A 12,146-nucleotide genomic window follows, 5' to 3' on the forward strand; every position below is an offset into this window, starting at 1 on the left:
ATGTTACGGAGTGTGTGTCAACTGACAGAGACAAGTCCCAAGCTGGCAAGCTTTTCCAGCCTGCTAAGCTTTGAGTCTTGCTGGAGAAAATTAGGAGATGGGCAAGAAGTTTGAGAGAGCACGTGTGGGAAGGCTGAAAGATGTCGCAGAAGGGTCTCGTGTGAGTGGGAAGGGAGGTGGTAGCGGTTGGGGTTGGAGTGGGGTCCCTGCGTGTCCCCCATCTCTTCCACAGCACTCCCTGACCTTCCCGTCCCTGCTTCCTGCGGTGGCTTCCTCCGCGTTATCCCTGCCACGCCTCATATTGATCACACAACTTTGGTATTACTTTATTTTAATCAGCACAGATATCCCAGTTAACTCCAAAACTAACTTTCGGTTACAGTGTATAATTATCTCTGAGGCACACATCCAAGTCTCTGAATCATCCTTGCAGCTATAACTCCAGCCCAGAAATTTTTTTCAGTTGGTGATAACATGTTCAAGACAACAAAGTAAAGGATCTTCTTACAGACGTTAGAGCTAAGGTTGTGGATGAAACTGGTTGGGAGGAACTGAAATGATTTGTGGGCAGCTGCACGCTCTGAAAAAACACTTGCAATATTGAGGAATCTGTGTCTGAGTGCAAAGATGTGTAGGTGGATATACCATAGATGGAGATTGGTCGAGATGTGTTTCCTGAAAGTTTTCTTTTCCTTTTTCTAAATACTTGTGTTGGTGTGAAAAGCAAGTCGGTTCAATTAAGGCCAACTCATGTTATATTTTGGGTAGGAAGGGAGAGAAATATGTAGTCTGTTTGGAATTTGGGTCTAGCCTTATGCTGTTTATGGCAGCCAAGTGCTGTTCCTGTTCTGGAGGTTTTGTACCTTTTCAGCCCACATTTTTATAAGGTTTTTTTTTTACATACATACTTAACTTTTATTGCCGTAAAAACATAGTTCTTGGTTCGGTGCAGCATGTTCATGCAGAGAGTGTCTTTGCTGAAGAATGCAGACAACAAAAATGCTGGAAATGCCACGTCCTAGACCTCAGTCTAGATCTGCCAAACATGATTTTCATATTTTGCATTTTTTTCCACGTTTTTTTTTAATGTAATAAAAATGCTATATGTCTGTCACTCCACTTGCGGAAGGAACAATTCCCTCTGAAATAAGATTTCCTGCCAGTTCTCTTTGTAGTCAGTCTTCTCTGTCCATGCATAATTTGAAGCAGTCTGATGTTTTTGACAGTCTAAGGCGGGTTATATAGGCGGGTTCAGCCTTTTACTTGTGTAGTGGGTCATCTGGAGGTGGAGTAAGGTAATAGGAAGGAAAAGTGGAATGGCCAAATAAAAATGACCAGGAAAATGGTCTGCAATATCAGACAGTCCCTTGGTGAATATTGAAGGGCCGCATTCCTGGAATAGAAGGATGGATATCTGAAATATAGACTTTGTTCCTTAGAGGATATGATGAAATTCAAGTTCTCCTATTCATCCTGAATGAAACCTTTGTAGGAGTCTGTTATCTTCTTGATCTTGGGACTTCACGCTACCACGAAATTTGAGTTATTAAGAGTGTGGGCCATGTCAGGTTTGTAGATAGACTCTTTCTTCAATCTATTATCTTGTTTTATGCAATAAAAACAAAAGTTGTTTGTCTTGGTGCAATCTAGAATTTGTTGCAAAATATTAACCTCATGAAAAGAAAGTGGAAAGTATATGAAACCATTTGGGCCAATTGAAGAACATGGTAAAACAGAGCTGATAGAAGGGACGACGATCTGGAGTCATTGACATGCAAAGGAGCTGCTAAAGAAAGGTACTGTATGAAAATAATCATGTTTGTCCAGATTTTTTAATGATGTTGAGGAAGCAGGTCTGGAGACTAGGGATACAGCAGAATCTCTCTTTAATTTTCCTGTGATTTATCCAGGGGAAATTCTGGGACAGGTAGGGGACAGGTAAGGCATTGAAGAGTAGCTTTAGTAGCTTGCTTTGTTTCCTAGTAGAAGCAGCACAACAAAGCCCTCAGAAAAACACTGCTCAGCCTGAAATGTCTTTCAGTTGCTGTGACACAGCAGCGAGTGCTTTTAAAGAGAGCGGTGCCAGAAGAAATTCTGCAACTACGAACATCTTCAAGACAGGTTTGAATAACACAGTTCAGAGGTGTGTGTGGGAAACGTTTTGTGATGTTTACTTAGGTAGAAATATTACTTAGCAACAGCTTCCTGTAATTTTTATGTGCTGGGAATTTCTGTAACCATAAGCTTAGTTTTATTACCTTCGTATGGGAAAGGGGTCTCGAAGCACTGAACAGACTTAGCCAACCTCAAGGGCAAGATATTTTTAAAGCTTCAAACACAAAAGAAATTTTTCCAGTTGCTACCACATGAAGTGGAAATGCTCCTTTTATTTGGAGATCTGATAAGAACTGCCTTTTTTTTCCCCCCTAGCTCTGACAAAAGCCAGATGGAAGTTGACACCCGATAATCTCACTGGGGCGTCTGTTCTGAACCTTGCCAAGCGACAGCTTTATTGAGTGCATGTAGTGCTTGTGGTTGGGGCTATTGTGATGCTTGCAAATGGCTAGACATCCTAAACTAATTCACTTTAGCTTATTAAGAGTAATTAAGAGATTTATGGTGCTTGGTGGTGTGATACAGCCCAGAATTGGGGGAAAAGGGGTGGAAACAATCCCTCCATACAAATGGCTATTTAAGAGTATACTACTTACTTTAAAAACACCAAACCAAACTTGGGGCTGTGAAGAAGCATCTAGTTAGGCTTTTCTCTACCGACCTGGGGTGATGTGAGGCTGTAGGATTTCAATACTTACAATTTCAACTTGCTGAGAAATCCCCACGCGTGCAGCTCCCGTGGTCTCACCACACTTATGTTTCTTTGGCTTCTTCACCGCTGCACCTTTACTTAAATGCAGGGGTGTTGAAGATTTTCTTCCCCCGCCGCAAGTCCTGACCAGCACTTCAGGCAGAAGCCACTGTCTGATCCGTTCCATCTTTAGAGCATTTGAACAAGAATTAATTCCTAGCTCATCCAACCGTTAGCAGTAAATATAGAGAATTCTCCCCAAAGTTAAGATATCTTAATTCCTGTACAGAGGTCTTGTCAAAGCAAAGGTTTTTGATTAGTTAAAAAGGAGAATGAGATATTTTACTGCTGATACGGTGAAAATTGGAAAAGTTTTCATCTTGTTTGGTCTGAGTTTCCATTTTAATTCTTTCATCCTTAGCCCCTTCCCAAAACACTTGTTAAGTAAGTCAGTGTCTGGGCCGTTGAGGAGGCTGAGAGGAGTTTTACACTTCACAGGCAGTGGTTCAGCACTAACGTTACTGGAAGATGTTTTAAGATCTCCGTTCGATCCTCAGTGGTGACGTCGACTGCTTGTGATCTCCAAGGGTGGTGTGCCAAGGGTACTTCAGGTAGAGTACTTATTTTTCCCACTTCAAGAACAGTTCCAGGTTACCTCGTTTGCTTAAACAAGGGAACTTGTACTACCCCTCGTTAGACAAAATATAGAAGACTGACTACGCTTGGCAGACACATTTGTTGGAAAATCGTGTTGTCTGGGCATGGATGTAGAAGCAGGAAGTCACAGAATGTAAAAAAAAAAAAAAAAATAATACTGAGCAACAGAGTTAACCTGTGTTAGTAATGCATGAATGGGAGAGCTGCAAATGGTTCACCTGGTGTGATGTGTTTGCTCGGGGAGGAGGAGACTTGTTTCATTCAGAGCGAATTCTGCTGAATGTTGGGGGTGCTTTGGTGCCGTAAGTGAAGATAAGGAACTGACCACTTTATATATCCTGTACGTTTTCCTCCCTTCACCCCCCTTAATGAAGGCAGAACAATGATTCTGTATTTTCAATCTTAAAAATTTTAATTAATGGTAGAAGTATTCTAAATAGAATGCAATTCTGATGCTCCTTCTCAGATTTAGGCAGACAGAACAAAATAAATTTAAGGTGTGTACGATGGTATAGCGTTCTTTCATTTTGTGAGGAAGGAACTGGAAATCCTTCTTGTAAAAGGCTTTGAAAGGATTGTGAACCGTTGAGTCCGTACAAAGAAGTATATTCAGCGTATGTAAGAAGACCAATGGAAATATGTCACTTGGCAAAGCTCTCTGAAGCACCTTTCTCCATCAGGCATTGTATTTGACAGGGATTGCCTCTGTAAATAAATTTTGTTTTTAAAAAAAAAAAAAGCACACACAAAACAAAACACCAAAAAGGTCAAAAAACCCCAAGTGTGCCCAGTGCAAAGACTGTTTCTCGCTGAAAGGTTGAGGATTTCAGGATATTTTGATTAATTACAGAGCTGGTGAATAACCAACGGTGTCCTGGAGGAAGCAACACTAACCCTTCTCTCAGCTTGGAACAATAGCTGGTTAAAAGTTCAATGATCATGCTTCCCAATTATATCCTATAATTGTGTGCAAGTTCCTATTGGAGGGATGTGAATGAACTTGCTGGGATGTTTATGCTCCTTAATTAGGGCTGTTGGTTAGCTGAAAAAAAAAAAACCAAAACATGTTGGGTAGCGGGAAGTTGTGGGGGTACTGGCCGGGATTGTCTGGCAGCGGGCTGAGCTGCTTGGTACGTGCCTGTAGTTATTTCAGTTGCCGCTTTGATCCAAAGTTTGCGGCTGGCGTTGCGTAAGTGTACAAAGTAACGCGCTGCGGCTCGGTCACTGAAATACTGTCGATTCCGACTGTGCGCGTTCATCGTCTTTATCTAGATTTTTTTAGGTGAGGGTACTGGGGGGGCACCGTGCTGGCTGGGCTGACGTTCGAGAGTCCTCAGCGTTGCTTTTATTTTGGCTTGTGACATTTAAAACAAACAGAGCGTTAACTTTGGCTCTGTGTCGTGCTTAAACCTTGGCTAAGTGAGTATAATGTTTTCATTTGAGTCTGGCTTCCTTGTGAATCTGTATTTAAATTAACTGAAAAAACAAGGCAGGGCGCTTGGCACCTGTTCACGTCCAAGAAGTTTTCAAACGTGGAATTTCCTTCTCCCTTCTTCAAAATAGGGTCAGAATTGCTACGAGGAGATGGACATGGGCAGGGCAAGAGGATGCTCTCTACAAACAAGGAGCTTCTCGCTCAGTATCCTCAGTGTGAATTCTTTAATTTGAGAATGCGCTTTCTTATTTGCCTGACCAAAGGCTGCCTCTCAAGCACCTTGAGAGGTTGTAGGCTCTGAGGAAGAAGGTGTTTTGAAAGAAATCCCGCAAAACAGTTGGAAAGTCTGGTTGGAATAGCATTCGGCAGACTGCTGGGATTAATTTTCTTCTACATATTTTTAAAGAACTCGGGGTGTATGTAGTTTCACTGACATCACTTCAGCACGCTCCAGACAAATAAATGTGATTTTAATCTTGTGTATCAGGTTAGAGGTGCCCTTTTCCAAGGATGTCAAAAAATACTGCTTTATTGTAATTGTAAATCAGACAGTTTCAGCTTTTGCAGACACCAGCTCCCACGCTGTAGTCGCTGAAGCACTGGCAGGTGCCGGACAGTTGAGCTGTTAAGTATTATGACCCTTGTTCATATGCCACCATAATGAGGGTGACAGGGATTTAGCAAGATTGGTCCGATTAAGATTGTAAAATTTGCAAGGTTGGGGAAGGGAAATGTCATTAATCTGTTCATAGAACTACTCCAATCTTTTGTTTCCTGTCCGATTTGAAGGCTTCTGGAGATGTATACATCTTATTGCTGGTCACCTGGGAGTCCTGCAGAATTGCTGCTGCTGGTATGTGGCCATGCTGGAATTTCAGGGCCCTGACATGATGAGCTGAGCCTGAGCTCAAGTTACGGGGAAAGACTGATGGTTTTTAAGTCAATGCACAGAGGTAAGGCAACTTAGGTGGCAAGCTTGTCAGAGATCAGAGAAAATATCTGCAGACTGAGCAGCAGTAACGTCTAAGGTTGCTGGCTTTCTGGTTCTTCGTGCTCCTCTCAGTTCACTTTAGCCTGACCCCTAAGCACGATTCCTCATTTAGTGTTTTTTAAAAAGTGAATTGTCTGGGGCAGGGAAGGAGGAGATTGCTCTCAATTCGTTAATCAAAATAAAGCCTGCTGGACTGTAGGATTGTAAGCAAGGGAAGGTTTATAGGGCAAGGGAACAGGCATGGCTTGGAGTTGTGTAGCCATCATTTCCAACTCAATTTTTGATATTTGATATTGATAACTCAATTTTTAATTATGTTAACAGCACACAGCATTATTGCAACGTAAGGCTCTAATAGCTGTGGGCAGGGGCAGCAGTCACAGCGAAGGAGCCATGCGTGCGGTGAGAGAGAGGTCGGGCTCTACGCAGCGTTTCAGAGCTGCAGGAGCAGACGGGCCTTTCCTGCCAAGAGGAGAGAGTTCAGTGCTGAGACGTAACGTTCCTGTGTGGCAAAACTGCAAGGCGGTTTGCATGACACAAAATGCGGTTGCCCATATGCTGGCTGATTTTTTTCCCCTACTGATGTGAAGAGGGCCAAGTCCGATCCTGTGTGTTCAAGGGAAGGATTATTTGGTGTCTGTGGGAGAGCTGCTGAACGTGGCAGCTTTGCTTTCGATAATGTGAGGGAGATGCCGTTAGCTTCCAAGTTGTTTGTTCTGAAATATCTGAAAATAGTAACTAAGATTTTACTAAGCAACCTGCAGCAAAAAAATGAAGTTCCAGCTATTGCACTGAACTGAGCATCTGGAAATCTCTCACACGGAAACTTCAGACATCACGCTAAAACTGTCATATCGGCCACTTTTTATGATGGAGAAAGTACGTGAAGAATGCTTGCACTTGAAGGTGGGCTTGAACCCTGCTGCACTGTTAAAGACACGATTAGAAAATGTTAGAATGATGCAGGAAGCTCCACCAGCGTATTGGGTTTCCTAGGAATAAGGCACGTGCAAGTCAGCAGACATCACGGGATAACTAAGCATTTTTCTGTTACCATTTTAAACTTCATTAGGCATCCACGTTGCATTACAACACTGGAAGGATTTTAATACTTCATGAGCAATATTCATTAAAATTTGAGTAGCAGACAAATATTTTTCATGTCTTTTCTGCAAAGACAAACCAATTATATTCTATGGGTAGTGAAAACATAACAGAAATGATTTAATAAAACAAATAGGACTTGTTTTTTCTAGTTTTCAGTCGTTTCTGAATGTCATCTTTCTGAAGTAAGGCTGATCGCACTGGATGTGTTTACACAGCTTCAGTTCGGGATGAATGAGTCCAAGAGTTCCCTTGTAAGTACCCCTCAAAAGCTCCCAAAAGCCAGAGAGGAAATGGAGCTCCTCAGTGTGATGTCTGACTGTCTGAAAGTCTCGCCCAGCGGAGCCTTAACATGGCTTAAAGGAATAAGGCTTTTGTTTTAAAACTGTGTTTGAAGGGAAGCCTTTAAAGCTCAATAAACTGTTTCTCTGTTCATTCAATTCTGTGGATTTTAGGCTTGGGGAATCTCTGCACGCTCTGTGTTTCTGGCAGACCGGAGAGCGTAACGCGCAGCAGCAGTCTTACCTGGAGACTTAATAAAAAAGCAGTTATGTGGAAACTGGTGCTGTCTCTGAAACAACTTCTCGCCTCCTCGACAGGTTTCTACAATGATTAAATTAGCAAAAGAAACACGATGTGTAGATTACCTTTTCCTTAGGCTTCTCTTCCACAGTCCAATAACCTTATCTCCAGGGCTCCTTAAATAATTTGTATAGGGTTTGGCTGCTCTTTCAGTGCTTAAATATCAAGTTTCTAGTCCATAAAACTATCTATAAGTCTATTAGAACTAGGTATCTGCATCAAGCATCAGTATTTGTTCTGGGGAATATAAAATGTTCACTTTGAGCCTGTACAGTGCATGAATTTGGTGGGTGTGATAAGAAAAACGTCCTCGTGTTTTGCATGGCTCTGTTGGCGAAAGGAGGAGTTACAGCGTGACGGTTCTTGTTGATCAGCACTGGGGAAGAGCATGTTGTTTTTCCACATGCTCTAATCTGTGATAACAAAAAGAACTCCAGATTGTGTTTTTCAAACACGCTTTAGGTCTCTCGGTGCTCAGATTTGCCAGCGACTATCCATTGCGGTAATACATCCGTCCACCCAAAGCCTAATTTGAAGTGGCACGGTTTCAAATATGAGCCTTGCTTTGATACTGAAGGAGACTGAGCAGGACTCAGCAGTAAACTGTCAAGTGTTTCACTTCGTACTGAGTGTTTTGCAGAGGATCGCACGCGGGATGTGGACTTTGATACCACCGATCTCTTCTCAGTGATGCCGTTGGCCTCTTGGGTGGTTCTGTGCCCCTCTCTGTGCCTCAGTGGTGGTCGGTAACGTGGAGCCGATCAGAGCGACCTGCTGACGAGCTAGACTTCAGTAAACTTCAGGCAGTGAATGCAGGAAATGCCTCAAGGCAGAATTTAAGATGGATTTAGACAAACAACTGTCAGAAATGTCTTAGGTAAAGTATTTGATCTGGCCTTGGACAGGTGGATGGACTGGGAGGCATCTCAAAAACTTCTTCGGCTCCCTTCCAGTTGAAGATTGCTTTCAGTAACAGCAGCTCTGTGCTGAGATTTGAAACCTCCATAGTTTGCTTAAGAAAAAGACTCTTTGTCCCTGGAGAAACTGATACAGCTCCGGGTTTCTCATAGAGGAGAGTCCCATCTCTTTTTCTGTCTAGATAACGCTAGTTTGTGTAATTTTTTTCAGAGGACTCTAGCCATTGTAAGGTTCTTTCCATAGTTCCCCCCTCCCCTCAGTAATTACCGCATTGAGGGATCGGCAGGTGTCACGGCTCACACGATGGTATCGATTAGACCAGCTCTGAATAGTCTTAATTACTCTGAAATGGACAATGCTGATGGTAACTGGTGATTAGACCGTATCTTGACTCCCGTGCTGATAAACATCCACAAAGCCGAAGCGCTTTAGCAATCGTGGCACACGCCTGCACAGTTCGTGTTACGTAAGCAGATCCTGTTTCTCTCGATGGCCGAACGTAGTTTAACGGCCAGATAATGAGACTTTTGCTACTACTGTACTTCCTTATTATTGAACAGAATGACTTCAGCAACAGTCTGTTTCATTTTAAGAGCTTACCACGGCCGAGACATGAAATAAAACAGAATTTTCACAATTCTGACAATTGACAGTTGGAGCCTTTAACTATTGTGGAAGAAAGATTGAGTTGGAGCCTTTAACTATTGTGGAAGAAAGATTGAGAATCCAAGATCTCCCCTGAGTTTAATGTAACTTCAGAAGATTCAGTTCCCTCACTGTTGGCCTCCCCTCGTTGGGATGGCACAACTAGTTTGGGATTAAATTCCTTCAGATTACAACTTTCTCTTGCATAATTTACAAGGAGAAATAGATTAATAGCCGCTAAGGGTGGCTTGTGCAACAGAGTTAATGGTTTTTGTACCAATCTATAGCCATTTGTTTTTCCTTAGGGTTGTATTTGTGTGCCTTTTGGTCATTTTTATCATTTCTCATTTGGCACTTTGATTAGAGAAGCAGAGTGATGTGGCGCAGCACACATCCTACAGATCAAAACTATAGGGATCAGTATGTTTGTAATGCGGAGCCCTTAAGCAGATATATATCTGGATAGAGCTGAGTAGGACAGTTTGTGTGGGGCCACATATTATTATACATTGAATTACTTGAAAATGGACCTTGCTGAAGATGACAAGGGCAAGTAGTAAATAAAAATACATTTCATAGAGAGGTCTCAACTGCTTGGCTCTGGGACTGCAAGCAAACAGTATCTATTTCAGTACTGCTAAGTAAATTCTTATACCTAGAAATAAACTGTGGAGAGCATACTTACTGCTTTAGGGCAAAGAGAGAAGGGTGTATAAATTAGTGGGCATGAGCTGATGAGGCCAAAATGACTAGAATAGTTCAGAGAATATTATATGGGTGCATATAATTATGCATTTGATACTAGTATGCCTAGTAATGAGATACTGCATACATTTCTCCTTTCCACAGTTCAAATATGATTTTGAAAAAAATTATTGTAGGTTCAGGGAAAACCACGACACCTATTAAATTACTGGAAGACATGCTTTACAATATTTAGTTTTGGATGTATCTACGTGGGAAATGAATCTGGTAGCAGAAGGATGTATGCGTTAGCCCTTTGGTGAATCCTTTCGTGCGTTGGCTGCTCGCACGGGGTATAACTGCTCTGTTTTGATTCCTGCCACGTTGCCTGCTGCCAGCCTCGGGTTATGTTGGGGCGCAGGCAGCTGACCAGCAGCACTTCGTCCAAGGGCGCTGCCTGCGTAGAGAGGCTGCTCGAGACCCGGAGTCGCCTTCCCTCTGCTGCTGTCTCCGGTAGTCAGCCTCTCTTGGCACAGAGCGAAACCCTTTACCCTTGGAGTGGCTGCAGTGGGACAGAGACTGGCATTGTGATCAGATTCCCACCACAGCCGTTCCATGTCTAGTGTGGATTTGGGCAGCATGCTAAATGACCGTGCACTAAAACAGTTTATGCATCCTGGTAACTTGAGAAAAAAAAATCTGGTTGGTAGAGCTAGTTAGCTTTGCTTCACAGGAAGATTCATCCTCTAAGTATTTCCTTGCACAACTGGCCTTCAGGTGATACTTTACCTTTCTCTCTCCTCATCCTCTCTGGGAGGTGAGGCGGGGAAGGGGGGACCTGGAATAAGTTATGTTCCTTCTTTCTCTCTGGCTTCTTTTCAGTATCTTCATCCACAAACACAAATTCAACTTCAGTATCTGTATTTACAATTCACGACTATGCCGTGAAATCTGTCCAGATTAAAATCTTAACCTCTGCCTGACATTTCTGTGTAGATCATTAGTTATCAGCTTAATCTCCTTGTGGTTAATCTTATACTTCCGCCTGCTTCATTACCTTTCTCGGTTACGGACAGCTCCGCTTTCCTATTTGCTGTAAACTGTACGTCCTTTTTAGTATCGATTTGCTCTTATTTTGTGTGCCCAGGTTACATTTTACACATCTTTTCACATAACATATCTAAAATACAATCTTCCCTGTCCCCACATAGCTGAATCTGTCATCTTAGCTTTCATTCTTTCATGCCTTGTTTACTACAACATCTTTCTCTGTGGCCTTGAGAAAAGCAATCTTATCCCTCTCTTATCTTTGCAGAAAGCAAAGGTTATACATTTTGCCTCACACTTTGATCGTATCGCTCCTCATTTTCAGGACGGGGTTTGTAGGTAAAAGTAATAGCTTGCGTTCGACCTACGTTTGGAAAAATTAGATGAGACCTTCTTCTTGGACCATCACTGTACTTTGAAGCACTTCTGCATATCTTCATTTGTCTCTGTTTCTCAGTAGGGTAGATATAAACTTCTCTTTTATGGCTTGTCCTGATGCAGCATCTTCTCTCATTCAGCACGAAGCTGCTGACTTCTTATTCTGGTCAATCCATACTGCCGGTCACTAAGAAATAAATTGGTCTGATGAGAAGCTTGCCCCCAGCACTGTGCTGATAGGGCCACCTGGCTGGTTCAGAGAGCTGAATTCAGAATAAAGTACGGATAGAGACTTTACACTCAATTACGCTTATTTTTAGGACATCCCTGGCCGCCCGGACCACTTCACTGTGATTCTCTTGTGTCTTCTGGGATCGCAATGTGAGTGAGCAGGTTTGACAGGAGTAGGTTAAAGTGAACAGGGATGTTGGCAAGATGCTGTACATCGGAAAGGGTAATATATAGTTAAATATTAACGTGAAGCTTTCATGACGCTCCCAGGTGGCATGTCAACCGTCGAATGATAAAAACAAATCCTTAGGTTGTAATAAGGATTGATATTTAACAAACCATAACAACAACAAAACACCCTCATAGCTGTGAGTAAAACAATGAGCAAACCTTTACAGAAAAACTCCCCAAATTAACTTTAAAGATTCTAGTCTTGGTCTAAATTACAAATTCTCTGTTCTGATGTACAGAATCGAGTACAATATGAGGTGGCTGATGTCCAAACTACTTTAAAATTATCTACTCCTTACAAATTTCCATGTTCGCCAGAGGTTAGGTACACTGAACGTTTCTGCCCATTTTTATAGGGAGACAGATTTTACTTAGTGGCTGTTTACCAAATTACTGTCAGAAGGACTGAAGCTCGGAAACTCCTGGCCTCCCAGTCC

The 12,146-nt window shown here is 42.4% G+C and overlaps 1 protein-coding gene across 1 annotated transcript in view; it reads left to right on the top strand.

Moving 5' to 3' along the window:
- The window catches only part of INSR (insulin receptor), a 60,689-nt gene that overhangs the window by 11,976 nt on the left and 36,567 nt on the right, over positions 1 to 12,146 (top strand). The window lies entirely within an intron of this gene.

The sequence above is a fragment of the Ciconia boyciana genome, chromosome 24 (assembly GCF_034638445.1).
Source record: "Ciconia boyciana chromosome 24, ASM3463844v1, whole genome shotgun sequence".
NCBI classification, from domain to species: Eukaryota; Metazoa; Chordata; class Aves; order Ciconiiformes; family Ciconiidae; genus Ciconia; species Ciconia boyciana.